Source organism: Pleurodeles waltl, chromosome 10 (assembly GCF_031143425.1).
Source record: "Pleurodeles waltl isolate 20211129_DDA chromosome 10, aPleWal1.hap1.20221129, whole genome shotgun sequence".
NCBI lineage: Eukaryota > Metazoa > Chordata > Amphibia > Caudata > Salamandridae > Pleurodeles > Pleurodeles waltl.
The window spans coordinates 992,267,980-992,283,957 of record NC_090449.1 but is presented as its reverse complement, the minus strand read 5'-3'; positions in this window follow the sequence as shown (position 1 = coordinate 992,283,957).

Here is a 15,978-nt window from a genome sequence, read left to right as displayed (position 1 = left end):
TTTTATCAAAATATCCCCTGCAAGGGAGATCCAAATACGCCTTCTAAGTCCACGTTACCTTTACAACGCCGGTGTCTCACTCGCCTGCATTCAGAAGCCTCTACTTGCCAACTAAAGACGCAGCGAGGAAAATGCCCGCGTTTGTATACTTTCAGTCAGTGTGCACGCATACGGCGCCTGAAACCATGTTAGGAATGCGGATGTGGTAACACTCGTTCCGCATCCCTATTGAAGCAGCTGTGTAGCTGGCATAGCTTGGAAACTACCAAAATCGATACATCATTTCTCATCAAAAACTCAAACATTTTATTTGCGGCGCTCAGCCTCATCCCTTCAATTACGATGTACTCATATAGGCAATAATATATCAGCATTCCGCATTCCTATTCAAGCAGCTATATCTAAGGCATAGTTTTTAAAAGCCATGGTATTAACACATCTTTTCTCATTAATAAATCTAACATTTAGTTCGTGTCACTCAGCCTCAGCCTTTCATTTTCCATTTGCATTCTCGTAAATTCAAAATGTCCACTACATCCCCCCCCATCGATTAACATTGATCTTGTCAATCACTAGACATCTGAGAGAGTCCACTGAATGATTCAATGCAGTAAAATGATCCACTAACGGTGCACCTTGTATGTTACATCTGATAAGACTAGAATGTTGCAAAATCTGCACCTTCACTTTCTGTTTGGTCTGACCGACATATAATAAATCACAGGGGCATTTAATCACATAGATTACATTCATACTGTTGCAATTAGTATGTTCTCTAAATGCCACAGACACATGCTTATACTTAAATGTTTTAATCTCCAGGCATTGTACACATGCTTAACATGACCCACATTTATAGTGACCCACACCCTTTGGTAAATTAAACATTGATAAAAGGGAAGGTTTTGGAGGTTCTGCCAACAAAGAGCTAACCACACAATCCTTGATATTCTTACCCCTCTTAAACACATGCAAAGGGTGATCCTGTATATCAAGTTCATCTGAAATGAAAGCCCAATGTTGGTTAATAATCCTTCTTATTTCAATACCCCTAGTACAATATGTTGTGACACATATTATCCTGTTATTGCCACTATATATTTGTACCCTGGGTTCAAGTAAATTCTCCCGATGACAGAAGCAAACTCTTTTGCGTGCCTTTCTGACTACACTTTTCGGGTATCCCCTTATCAACAAACAATTCATCAGATCTTCAGATTCTATAAAATAATCCTGTTTACGGGAACAGTTCCTTCGGAGATGGGGGAATTGACCAAAGGGCAAAATGTCCCTCAAATATCGAGGGTGATGGCTTGTATATTGTAGCGGAGAGTTTTTCCCACTCTATTTCCTGCATAGAGTGGTGTATAGTCGGTTCTCTTCTACTTTGATAGTTATATCCAAAAATGTATCTCAATGGAACTATACTGTATACTAAATTGTATAACCTCTGATCTACCATTTAACCATTTATGAAAATCCAACAGATCACACTGTGTGCCTGTCCAGATCATTATCACGTCATCAATATATCGTTTCCATAAGGTTATATGTGCAGAATATGGGAATGCTCTATCAAAAATATGTTGTTCAAAATTATCCATATACAAAATCGCTGCATCTGCCGCAAAAGTAGCTCCCATGGCAACTCATTTTGTCTCTACATAGAAATCACCCTAGAAAAAGAAACATTTTTTAGTCATTGCTATCTCCAATAGGTCAACTGTGAAACCTGTGGGCACTTGTGTAGGCTGTACTCTACCATCCATTACTTCTCTAATCACCTGCAAAGCATGTCCCTGAGGGATATTGGTGTATAACAAAACAATAGCCATTGTTAACAAAATTTGGTTCTCACAACCAAAATTTAGATCATCAATCAATTTAATAGTCTCCATTGTATCCCTTACATAGGCTTCAGTCATTGCTACTAAAGGTTTAAAAAAGAAATCAACATATTTACAAACTGATTCTAAATTTAGCCAGGATTAAGCAGAAATATTGTTTATTAACTCTTAATTATTAATAGTCAATTTTCCAACTTAAGAAGAGGGTGCTCAGATTTTTCCTCCAACGCGAGGCTCAGGATCTTTTCAAAGGCAAAATTCAAAATGGACACCACTACAATCTCTTAAAATATCATTCAGCAGACACTTCGTTCACTAAATTTGGAGACAATTACAAAAACCATTCTCCTTTTAACCTTAAAATATAGTTTAAACAACCCTTTTAGGTAAATTAAATCTTTAGTTTGACTTTCCCACTGGGAAGACTTGCAAGTCTGACATGGCTTTCAGTTTTGAAGTTGGATTTATTAAATGCCAGTCCCATTCATATACCTGGCCACTGATTAGACCCATTTCTTAGTAACTATGATTGCACCAAGGATCCATAATGTAGAAGGCCTATTATGTGCTCTATCTGAAATATTCTGTCACCTTGGTCTGACATTGGCCCAAAATACTTTGGGGCTTTCAAGGAGAGATCACATTGTGATTTGTCCTCTGATACTTTCATTAGCTTCCAGTTCACATGCAAGTCATGTTCAAAATCATAAAAGCCAATTTAGAAAAAGACTTAATGAATTTCAAATTTAAATGACACTCCCCAAATGGTGTTAAGACCTTTTCAGTGGCTGGAGTCAAAGTCTGGAATTTCCATCTTGCCCATCATCAGTCAAAAATGTGTTTCACCGAGATCAGGAAACTGATAAAAACATGTCTGAGCTCTCCTTTAGCCTATTCTACTCAAGACACCTGAAGACAATCCGTGAACTTTTTAACATATTTCTCAGAAAGTTGTCTCAATAATGTAAGGTATTTTAGACAATTTTGACTGGTTATGTTATTTTTTCTATGATGGCAAGAATACTAGCGAATGCTGAGCTCCAGAAGCTTATAAATCTGTGCTTTGCATTGCAATTTGTGTGTTGTAGATATAAACTCTGAGTCGTCATTCAAGCAAACACTGCCCCCTCATCTGTATTTCGACAGAGTTCGTCTACAAAGCTTGCAGGCATGCAGGCACAAAGCTATTTAGGACACTTCAGGCTGCTACAGTCCCTACCATCTTTTCTCTTCCTTTTTCCCCTTTGTCCTTCCAAAACAAAATTACTAGTACTAAGGATTCACTCTTTCCACTCGGGCCCTCATTATGACTTCAGCAGTCTTTTAAAAAGACCACTGAAGCTCCTGCAGCCAGCATACCACCAGATCTGGCGGTATGCTGCCCGCCCTATTTGGAGTTTTACACTGGGCCAACTGCAAAAACAGTGTTTCTGCCTGCTGGCCCAGCAGAAAACTCACCAAAACATTGACGCCAGCTCGTAATCAAGCCAGCGGCAATGTTGTGGTGTGTTGGGTGTGACAGCACCTGCCTCTCATTTCACTGCCCGTAATTCGGGCAGTTAAATGCATGATGGGACCCCATGGGGCACCCGATGCCCCCTTTCCGCCAGCCTTTTCATGGCAGAATGGGGACTTGTAACCCCCAGCGCTGCCCTGGCTGATTGCGACCACCGAGACCGCCAGGCTGTCGACAGGCAGCAACCTGGCTGTGCCAGAGGTCGGACCATGGCCCATCTGCCACAGTCATAAGAGGGCGGTCAGACCGCCCTGTCTGTGGTGGTCTGACCGCCATCACGAGTGTGGCAGTCTTGAGACCGCCACACTCATAATGAGGGTCTCAGTTTGATTCTGTACTAACATGGCCAAATTTGGGTACCGAAAGCAGCCCGTGTACAAATGCTCAAACCATCCCTTTTATCTCTTCATTCAATATCTTTCCATCCATTCATTCTCTCTCTTTATTTCCCTCTCTGATCACTTTCTGTCCACCTTGCCTCCCCTTTCTTCACTTTCTCTATCTCTTGAAGCCACTTCTGCCTCCTGTAAGTAATATCTGAAAGCTGAGATAGAAAAAGAAGCAGAGGCACCAGGAGGGGACCTGGACTTTCAAAGCCAGTTTCCAAGGAAGGCTCCATGCCACTGGGAAAATTCCAGGTGGAATGAAAGGACTTTCTGACCCTGTGTACTATTAAAGGTTGTTGGCCCTGGTTCTCTGTGCAGGGTCATCCTCAATCCTTTTGCCTTCCCTCCTCCTATTTCTGCTGAATTAATTTTTGTTGGCCTTAGGATTTTGTGCACTTTAGCACGGTTTACCATTACTTACAAGTTTGTGCTTTCTCCTTAAAATATGGTACACTTTGCTCATACCCAATTAGCATATTTAATGTACTTGTGAGGTCCTAGTAACTTGGCACTACATGTGCCCAGGGCCTGTAAATTAAATGCTACTAGTGGGTCTACAGCACTGGTTGTGCTGCCCCTTAAGCAGCCCTTTGACCATGTCTAAGGCCTGACATTGCAAAGTCTGTGTGCAAGACACAGCAAAGCATGAAATGCTAAATCATATGTCCATTAACTGACTGAGATGCTATGGATATTATGGAATCTCAGCCTTTCAATTCCATCAAACATATGATTTTCTTGTCTAATATACTTCTTTTGCACTCTTTATGCATTTGTGAAATTATTTAAAAGGGGAAATCTATATTTAGAAAGACAATGGATGCCTCTCAATTACGGCATTTAGTAAATTAGTGCTTGCAGTAATTTGGCATTTTCGAAGTTTTCTTTTCCTTCCAGAATACAGTTTAGGCTGACGGAAAACTGACAGGGCTACGTAATTCATGCTTTTCCCCACATGCAGCACAGTACAAGTATCTTGCTTTCAAACTGAGTAAATCTGCTGTTATTTCAGTAATGAGTGACACAGCTTTATCTAACAGCATGAGCGCTCCGAACACATTGCGTCTGAAACCTAGCACAGCATAAGATTCTATACCTCAAGACACTTGAGCAGTTTTATGAAAAATATTGCAGCTGTTACTTTGTGCAGTCAGTATTGGAATTTAAGAACACTTAAATATTGTTATCCCACTCATTGCGCTATGGTACAAATGCAAGAAAATATTCTTCACTTTTCATAATTCCTTTATCTACTTTTCTCCTGATGTCTACAGCCGAGCCTCTGAAGTACATGTGTGTTGCACGAAGCTTATACAAAATCTATCATACAAGAAACTCAGTGGTGATGATTCACGTACTGCATTTTGTAGCACATTAAGTAGTAGTACTACATACAGCTGGAGATCTGTCTCCTGTACCTTTCTGTGCAGAGATCTCTTGCGTGTATTCGAAGATCTCCACACAAGTAGGTGTACATGTTTGAAGTAAAAGTAGGAACAACAAGGGAGTGTGGCTAGAAAATGGAGAATGCTAAATACTAAATGAGAGGGGCTTATGGAAATTTAAGGAGAAGTGTGTGAGGGGCATGACAATATAAATGCTAATACAAATACATGCCAACAAAAGAGTAAGACAGATTGAATTTACAAAATAGATATCTAACGTTACGAAAACCCCAAAGGTTTAAACGTACTCCATCCTAGCCTTGGAGTAAATCAAGCACTACTCATGGTCAACCACAGGTTCCTACAACTCCTATAGAAATCAGTGGAAACAGGGAATTAAAATATTTACCCAATAGGGATTATATTTTTAACAATGTAATTGTGTCATTTAAAACAATACAGTAGGCATTTAAAGCATATAAAGCCAGATGTACAAAATTAATTAGTGGCCACAAAGTATATCAGTGGTGGTGCTCAACTTTCGATCACTTCTTTTGACCTGCATCTTCGAATATCTGGCCCATAGTCACTTACAGAAAGTAAAAAATAAAATGGCAAATCAAGTTCCTGCCATTCATTCCTAGGCAACTTAATCTATTTTTAAAAAATTCATCTCAAAATTCACCTCTTTTAAACCATCTTTGCCTTTATTTCTTCACCGACAATGAGGTGATAGCATACACAGTCTGCCTATATTTCATCCACAAAGTCCAGTCTTTGTCCCCTTTCACAGACAGAAGCAGCAACTGCAGGATAGCCCAACAAAGCACAGTCACAGGCAGGGGCAGTACTTCTCCTCAACTCTTCACCTCTTCTCCTTGGCAGAGGTTCCTCTTGGTTCCAGAAGTGATGCAATTTTCAGGGGTTTTGGGTGCAGTACTTATACCCCTTTCTGCCTTTGAAGTAGGCCTACTTCAAAGGAAAATATCTGCTGTTCACCAGATCCTGCCTTGCCCAGGCCAGGCCCTATACACACACCAGGGGTTTGGAGACTACATTGTGTGAGGGCAGACACATCTATTTCAGATTGAGTGACCACTCCTCCCTATCCTCCTGGCACATATGTCTAATCAGGATATGCTGGCTACACCCAGCTCCCTTTATGTCACTGTCTAGAGGAGAGGTGCAAACAGCCCAACTGCCAAACTGACCCGGACAGGGAATTCACAAACAGGCAGAGTCACAGAATGGTTTAAGCAAGAGAATGCCTACTTTCTAAAAGTGGCAATTTCAAACTAACAATCTAAAAACTAACTTCACTAAAAGATGTCTTATTAACTTGTGAGGTCAGAGACCCCAAACTTCATATTTCTATCTGCTCTGAAAGGAAATCTGTACTTTAGTAATATTTAAAGGCAGCCACCATGTTAACCTATGAGAGAGATAGGCCTTGCAACAGTGAAGACTGAATTTATCAGTGTTTCACTGTTAGGACATGTAACACACATCAGTACATATCTCACCTTTAACATACACTGCACCCTGCCCATGGGCTTACCTAGGGCCTACCTTAGGGGTGCCTTACATCTCTAAAAAGGGAAGGTTTAGGCCTGGCAAGTGGGTACACTTGCCAAGTCAAATTGGCAGTTTAAAACTGCACATACAGACACTGTAGTGGCAGGTCTGAGCCATGTTTACAAGGCTTCTCATGTGGGTGGCACAACCAGTGCTACAGACCCAATAGAGCATTTGATTTGCAGGGCTTGTGCAACTCTAGCGCACTTTACTAGGGACATACTAGTGAATCAAATAATCCAATAATGGATAAGCCAATTTACATATGCATTTTACATAGGATCACTTGCACTTTAGCATTGGATAGCAGTGATAAAGTGCCCAGAGTATCAAAAAACAGCAACAACAGAGTCCAGTACACATCATACACATGGAAAGCAGAGGCAAAAAGATAGGGGAGACCACGCCAAGGATGCCTAGTCTAACACATGTCCCCCCAGGTGAGAGTGGGGTGCAACTACCCAACCTCATGGGAGTTGTCATTATTAAGGCAGAAGAATCTAGACAGAGCCTCAGCATTGGCGTGTTCTGTGCCAGGGTGGTGTTCCACCGTAAAGTCAATCCCCTGTAGGGAAATGGATTACCTCAACAGTTTTGTATTCTCACCCCTTATCTGCATTAACCATCTGAGAGGCCTGTGGTCTGTGGTCTGTCTGAACACGGAAGTGAGTCCCAAACAAGTAGGGTCTTAGCTTCTCCAGACCATAGTAAGAGATTCACGTTCTATTGCACTCCACCTACGTTTCCTGGGAAGCAATCTCCTGCTAATGAAGGCTACGGGTTGATCTAGGCCCTCTTCATTTATCTGGTATAACACTACTCCTATACCATGCTCTGAAGCATCAGTTTGCACAACACACTCGTTGGAGAAACCAGGTGCCTTCAGCACAAGTGCTGTGCACATGCATGGCTGCCTTCAGGGCATCAAAAGCTGTCTGGCAAGTCTCTGTCCAGATGACCTTCCTTGGTTGCTTCTTGGAATAGATAGATAATGATAATGTTTGCAGATGATACCCTATTGTTATCACGTACTGCCATGGGCCTTTCTAGGCTGCTCTCCAGATTTCTGGAGTTTTGCACTGACCATGGGTTATCAATTAACTCAGCAAAAACAAAATACATGGTTTTTGGAGATATTAGGCTAAAAATGAAGAGGCCTGTGTATTTAGATGGTGTCCTCTTGGAAAGGGTGGGTACCTTTGATTACTTAGGCATCAAAGTGGAAGATTCACATCTTTGGCATGCCCAACACCAAAAATCTTTATTATGCCTGAAGCAGAGGGCGGGTGGAATTGTCAGATTTGCCTCTAGTTCTCCAAAATTTACAATATCCCCTGCACTGGAAATATACAAAGCTCAAGCTAGGGGGGCCGCCTTATATGGAGCTGAACTTTGGGGCCATTGTAATTTGACGAATCTGGCTAGGGCGGAAAATCAGTTTCTAAAAATGATGCTAAAGGTTCCATCGAGTACCCCATCCTTGCCCATTCGCCTGGACCTAAATCTTTTTTCAATTTCACAGATTGCTGCCCTAAGGCCTCTGCTGTTTTGGATTCGGTTGTGGACAACAGATGCCCTAACCCCTTTTCAGTGTGGCCTTCTCAATGTGGTGGGCCATGATTCTAGTATTAAAACTAAATGGTGTGTCTTTGTTGAACAATCTTTCTCTCGGCTTGGCTTAGGGTCCTATTGGCATGATCCTATTTCTATTCCTAAAAATGCTGCTCAGCTGTTAAAGGATGCTTTTTGGCATAATGTTCAGGTTGGACAATTTGTTAGTTCTATGCCATTGTCTATGTCCGACAATTTTTTACTTGTTAAATGCCATTACGAATTTGAGCCCTTTTTGGACGCAAAGTTATCTCCATTTGCTCGTGCCCTTTTTATTAGGTTTAGGATCGGGTCTCTCCCTCTGTGCTGTCTTACGTATAAATGGTCCAGCTCAAATAATAGATCTAAACACTGCCCGATGGGTTGTAAAAGTGAAGAAACTGTTTCACATGTTTTCTTCCACTGTTAAGCGTATCATAAACAAAGAGCACTTTGGCTCATTCCGCTTTGCAAACAATTAGGGGTTAGATCCTGTCTCCACGCTGAGAGAATTTTAAAATGCGACCCGTCCGTCCAGATAGCTCTACCAGTGGCAAGATTTCTTGAGTCAATCTGGCGGTTGAGATTAGCAGTTTTAAGGAACAAAACTGTGTAGTTACTGTTTAGTTTTACCTATGTATATTTACTTAAATCAGATGTATGATTGTAGTCTTTGTTGTATAGGACATAGACTTTGGTTCGGTTTATTATGGATTATTTATAGATCTATGGAACTGATCCCTCATTTTATGTCGTGAGAATTTTAAAATGAGATTCATCCACCCAGATAGTTTTATTGATGGTAAAACATTTTTGTATTATTCTGACATTCGAGATTAGCAATTTTAAGGAGTAAGATTGGGAATTCATTTTTAGATTTAATTATGTATATTTATCAAATTGGATGTGTGATTGCTCCTCAGGATATAGACATTGGTGTATTATATTTTTAACTAGTGCTGCTTTATGGAACTAGTTTCCTTATTGAGTACAGCCTTTCATTATATTAAGTGATGTTTATCTGACTGTTTATTTTTTTTTGTTTGCTTTTAACTTGTTTTGTCCTTTTTAACTGTGTTTTTATTTTACTTTTTTAGTACCCCCCTGCTTTTAAGAAGCTCTCTTTCTCTTTGTCATGTATTGTACTTTAATGGTTTGTTTTTTACTTACCGAAATAAAGTTAAATGATGAATGAATGATGAATGATAATGACAAAGGAAAAAAAAGTAAAGCTCATATATTTCAAGACCCACCCTCTCCACCCGCAAAAGACCCACCCCCTACCCAATCCAAAAAGTGTCCTCAAAGTCCAATGTCCAAAACCCTTTCTCCAACTTTCTATCTTTTGTAACCTCTCCACCCACAACTTGCCCTCACAAACAACAACAAAAACAAGCTGTGAAGGCATCCATTTAATGGGGCAAGTTCTGCTACCCATGCTGGAGCAGTGCTGTCTCGCGTCTAAGCTGGGCCATTTCACGTCTGAGGTGCACCAGCTCATGTTGGATGGTGTAGTGTTGAGTCTGAGGAGAGGAGGCTGGTAGTGGTATGGGTGGCTGTGAATGCCGGCTGCATTAGGCAGTGGTGGTGGGATGACCAAACTGGAAGCAGGCCTGGCTGCCACCGCATGGATCTTGAGGACTGTGCCTCCTGTTCTTCTTCCTACAAGGGACCAAAAGCTGGTGATATTTCACAGTCACTGCCTCCAATTGTTGCTTCTTCAGCTGGGCAGCTATCTCCTGTTGCATTGGACCAGCACCAATTGCTGGGTGACACCAGCATCAACAGTAGGAATAGTTATATCAGGAAAGTGTGAAGAGCACCGTAGAAAAACACAAATTATGATGCTCAGCTCACTTATCTATACTGTCTGTAGTGGCACAGTCGAGTAACAGAACATTGCTGTTCCACATTGCCATTGAAATTGAATTTGAACATGACAAATGATGATATTGTAGTCACACAGCCTGGGCCACGTTTTTCCCAAAAATGCATCACAACATCACTAGGTGATCAATAATAGCTCTGACTGAAAGTAATAATTAAGCCAGAACACCAACATAATCAATTCAATATGTGATTTTAGTTTAAAGTATTTCATAGTTAAGTTGAATTGTTTATGTGTGTTAAAAATGAATTACCTGCCATTAATGAGCAATGTGTATATAGAGATGTGGATATATCTCATATGCTGCACAATTAATACTTCAGTATGCAACATTAACAAAGCTGTGCTGGTGGGTCTGCTTACTCTTCAGCATGTTTTTGGAGAAGCGCAGTTGTAGCATGCTATGAACTTATAATTTGAGTGGCCCTCCTTTTCTCCAACTCACTCCTACATTCTACTACTCTAAGTCCTCTAATTAGGTTATAGCCTATAGGTTTAGGCTGATAGAGCCTGGTAGATGGGACACATTTGATGGAAAATGGATATCCCATATGCTGTATTACAGCAGATAGTGCATTGAAGAATGCGATGAACTGTAGTGCAGAGAACAGTATATTTGTCAGAGAGTATCCTATCCACCTAACTTTAAACCAGGCCCTTAGTCCCACATTGCATTCAGGCCGCTAAAACATATTATACTACAGAAATACCAAACAGTGAACTTCTTAGTTCATAGGGAGATAAGTTATAGGGATTCAGGTAGGTAGAGGTTTAGCTATGGAATAGTTGGGTGTCACTGATCATGTACTACTCTTTTGCTTCTCAGCCCCATTGATTTAAGGAAAAATATTGGAGAAGTCAATCCATAATGGAAGACATGAAATATAACTTTACTTGGGGTGAGAAATGTGGCATAGATGGCATAGACATCACATCCTGAGATAATATTTACTTTTTAAGATGGACTGGAACAGCACGAGAGAATGATGAAGTGAAGCACTGGTAGGCAATGGAGTGGGCACTGGGGAACACACCTTGTCCTCGGTTTGTGGTTTGCACATTGCAGACTGGATTCTAGGTAATAGGTGGGATATATGCCTCTCTAAACTAATACAGTTTTGTCAATAAGAAAGCAATGTGACTTACTAGTTGTCGCTGCCACCACTGGGACCTCTTCCTATTCCTGGACTGTCGGCACCTCAACCTATGTCCCTGCTGCAATAATACTGCTAGTGGTCTGTGCTCCTGATGAAAAACATAATTCTAGATACCAGATAGCCACCTTCGTATTTATTTTGCACAATGTACAACAGCAATACCTCGATACAGTTAGGTTAGCTATCTATTGGTATCTTCTTCGATCAAAAACAATACGTTTAAGGGGTTTGTGTTATAGTTTGACAACATTTAAAAATAAATAGATAGCCACTGAGTCAACCAAATACCTTTTCCCCTAAAGGAGGGATAGGAAGGAATTGGAATTAGGATTCAGGGATAAGGAAAGGGCATAAGATAAGGCTACAAGGGGATAAGTGGTAGAAGACAATGCAAAGGACATATGGTATTGGTTGTGGACTCTCATTCGTGCCATGCTTCAATATCAAGGAAACAGCTATTATAAGTCGATGTTATGGGGAGGGCATGACCTTTCTGTCGCTACCCCTGCACATTTTGACTGTTTGATGAAGAAAACTACAAAGATGTTTGGTGACTAGAGTACTATTAGGGCCTGGTTGTTTGATCCTCTTTATGTTACCAAAAATCTTTTTCCCTCTTCCTACCAAACAACAAGACATGTAAGAAGGGCAAGGGGAAGCTCACAAAAAAGAGAGCAGACGAAAGGTACAGACAGGAGAAAGTCAACCACTGCAACAGGACGTATGGGCAAAACACAGGGGAATTCAAGGATAACAAAGAACATCCAACATGAAAAAACTAGTATGTATAAGCATTATTGTAGTAGTGCGGAATAAAAGTGACTTTTAGGGAGCAGCAGTACCATTGGCCTTGACCGCAGGGCTCTTGGTAGTGGTGGTGGTACCATTCATACCCACTGAGGCACTGATGGCAGCCATTCCAGATGCCTTTTTGCCCTTGGGTGATTAAGAAAGGAGATAAAAAATATTGAGGGTACTTTGTAAAAAACATTCTGACAGGCACTATATTTTACTTTGAAATAAAATAGCCTATTCCTTGTTTCATAATCCTACACCTCAAACAATAACATTTTGAATTATTTATGCAGAATGCATTCCAAAGAATGATTTTCTGCCCCTTATTGATAAGTCCAGTTGGTCCACCTTTTCATACTGCACATCCGGGAGATTGAGACCATGAGCGACATAAAGCCACAGAGAAGAATTCAAGTTATGCAACACCGCTGATATGCTACCATTGTGTTGTGGGCACGTACATACAGCACACACATATGTACACCTGTTCCTGTGTATGGTGCCAGTTCCATACTTTCTCACCATATTGCCATTAACACATGAGATACCAATAACACATGAGATGAACAACAACTATGACTGACCAAAATTTCAGAAGCAGAGCGAATTGCATGCACATGTGAGAGGTAATACAAGGTTGTGTATACAGGCAAGCATGAGGGTGCAAGTACAAGACTCAATTTCCCTTAAAACCTATCTTTTCTGATGCTTATCACGAGACGGTGCAAGGTTTCCAAGTCTTCAGCCCATTTTGGACCCTGAGGGCAAATAAGCCATGCCCTCTGACTGCCTGCTGCTAGGCAATCTTGCCTCAACAGAAGATGATCCTACTCCAGAGCGGCCCTTGATGATTCTCAAAAAATGAGGAGATTACTAGCATACCTTTTATTCCTGTGCTTCCACCTTGATCGTCGCACTTTTAACAGCTCACAGTAGACCCCACCCAGATTTGCAAAATAAAAGGAAAAACACACAACAGTCTGCTAAAATGCAACATGCCAATGCATGCATGCACGTATGATAACAGGGCATATTGTTAAACCACTAGATCGAGTAGCGGATTTGCACTCAAGTGGGTGATCCTTTAGGACTTGGCATCCACATTTCAAATCACGCAACCTCAGGATTGTGAATATCAAATGTACTAAGATCATTTGAACTACAGATTGTGATTATACGCATACATATCATAGCGAATGATCTAGAGACTTTTGCTCCTGGGTGAGCGGTGGGAATCAGAATTTTGAACTTGAATGGTTAATTGAGTGAAGACAGGTTTAGCACTTCAGTGAGCTATGACTCACAACGTTGATATAAGAATGATGAAGAGTTCAATTTGAATTCAAAGACAATGGTACATATTCATGAGAGGCTTGTGTTGGTGTTGCATCACTTTTAGTGATGCAGCAGTGGTGCAAAACTCTCAACCATATCTATGAGGCCACGCAAAGCCACTTTTCGTGGCTTTGAATGGCCTCATAGATGTGGAGTAGATCAAGGAAACACAAGTTGCTACGTTGCCTTATTCTGCACCAGGGAGGCATTCCAGGGGCATTGCAGTAGGCTTTCCCATGCAACTCCCATGGGTTTTCACACATTCCCAGATTATCAAGGACTTGTAAACTTTGGAATGGGCCTAAACCTTATGCCTCCCAGGGAAGGCAAATTAGGAGAATGTTGTTTATTTCTCCTCATTTTTCCTCATTCCATGTGTGCTGCATTTTGAGGCACACATGGAAAGTGAAAAATGCCTTTATGATTTGTTTCTGTGCAGGAAGGTGTTTCTTCCCGCACAATGACAATCCTGTCGGCAACACAGGCACCCTTTAATCATCGTCCAAGGATGCCTGAATTGGCGCTAGGCTGCCAAAATGGCACGAGGGCTGGGAGGAAAGACAGAAATGCACTGTATTGCATAAATACGGTGCATTCCTGCCCTTTCACTTTGGCATAGAGCAGTGAAATTTTGGCCCAAAGTTTCCAAAGTCAAAGGGGTCTGAGGACCTATCACGAATCCTAGGAGAAATGTGTGTGCAACACTGGAAATCATTTGAAGTGAATCTAAAACTCCAGTTGTAATTCTGCGACCCAGCTAAATAGCCATATCATACACACAACCACAAGTATTACTTGACCAACTCCATAGTGGATCTAACTCAAGTGAGTGAATCCTTTGTAGTTTGCCACCCTTAATTCAAATTGTGTGACCTCAGGATTGTGAATATCAAGTGGAGTAAAATTATGTAAACTAAAGATTGTGATCATACACAACATAGCGAATGATCGAGAACACATTTCCACTTGAGTGAGCAGTGAGAATCAGAATTTTGAACTTGAATGGTTAAGTGAGCATTCACAGGTTTAGCAGTTCATTGATCTTTGCACTAAGCATGATGAAGAGTACATGTGAATTTAATGACAAAGGCCCAAATTTATGAAAAGTTTGTGCCGCTTTTGTGTCATTTTTTTTACACCAAAGCAGCGCTAATTTAACTCCATATTTATATTTTGATGCTAGACCCATCTAGCATCAAAACATCAGGGATAGCATAATTTTTGGGGAGAGCCAACCCACCTTGCGTCATATTGCAACAATGATATGCAAGGTAGGCGTTCCCTTTCAAAAAATGACACTAGCCCTCCAGCGCCATATTTACCACCAGGACAAAAACGATGCACACTAAGAAAGCGGACTCAAAAAATGGCACTAAGGCCGATTATCATCAATTTTTAATGCCTGGTCATCCCAGACGTTATAGTTATGGTGGGCACAGTTCCATAGGGAAACACAATGCAAACACCTTGGAGTCCACCATGGTGTCACTATTGTGGGCACATAGAGGCCCACCCCAACCCCCTGCATCACCACCACCCACACCACAGGGACACTGCAAGTGGAGAGAGCCCATCCTCTGTAAGTATATGTATTTGTCTGTTGTGTTCCACTGGGGGCTTCTTACATGGGGCCCCTTTGCTGGCACAGATTCTGTTGAGGTTGTCCTGGGGACACTGGTCCCCTGTGTTGGACTTTGTGGTTGTGGTACTTTCTCCTGTCTATTCTTAGACAGGCATCATTATAGGCTGCTTGTGCAACTGGAAAATAGCGCTAGGCTGGCTAGCGGCAGAATTTTTGCTGCTGATCAGTCTTACGTCATTTTTGGCCCACTAGTACAATTTTTTGTAATGGCATCCATCATTTTCTGTGACGCTAACCATTCCTTAGCACCATCGTGCATCATTTTTTAAATATGACACATGGAATGACGGTAGCTCACATTGAATATTAGAATATTTTGAAGCACAGCATCATATGGGCCAAAGTATTCAAAGTCAAAGGGGTGTGAGAACCTATCACGAACCCCAGGAGAAAAGAGTGTGGAACTTTGTGAGTAATATGAAGTGAATCTAAAACTCCAGTTATAATTCTGTGATCCAGCTAAACAGCCATATCATACACACAACCACAAGTACTACTTTTCCCATGGGAGGGGGCATGCAGGGGGGAGGGTTCTATAATCCTCCATAAACCCTTAACATTGCTCCTACAGTTCCTTCCTCCATTCAAGTCGTTAGTGTCCCACAAATACACCTGGCCCCCCCAGAACATTTCTATGGAGACTTGAAAAGGTTTAGGGCCAGATTTAAGAGAAAATGACAGAGAGTAACACTGCACCAAATTTGCCAGTGTTGCGTACTGTCATTTTCAAAATGCAGGGATGCATCATATTTGCTAGAATACGGCACACGCCGATGATTCCCCCTGTACCGGCACTAAATTTTCTGCTGTGCGTCAAGACAGCAACCCTTGCACCATAGTGCAAGGATGGCTGCATTGAGGG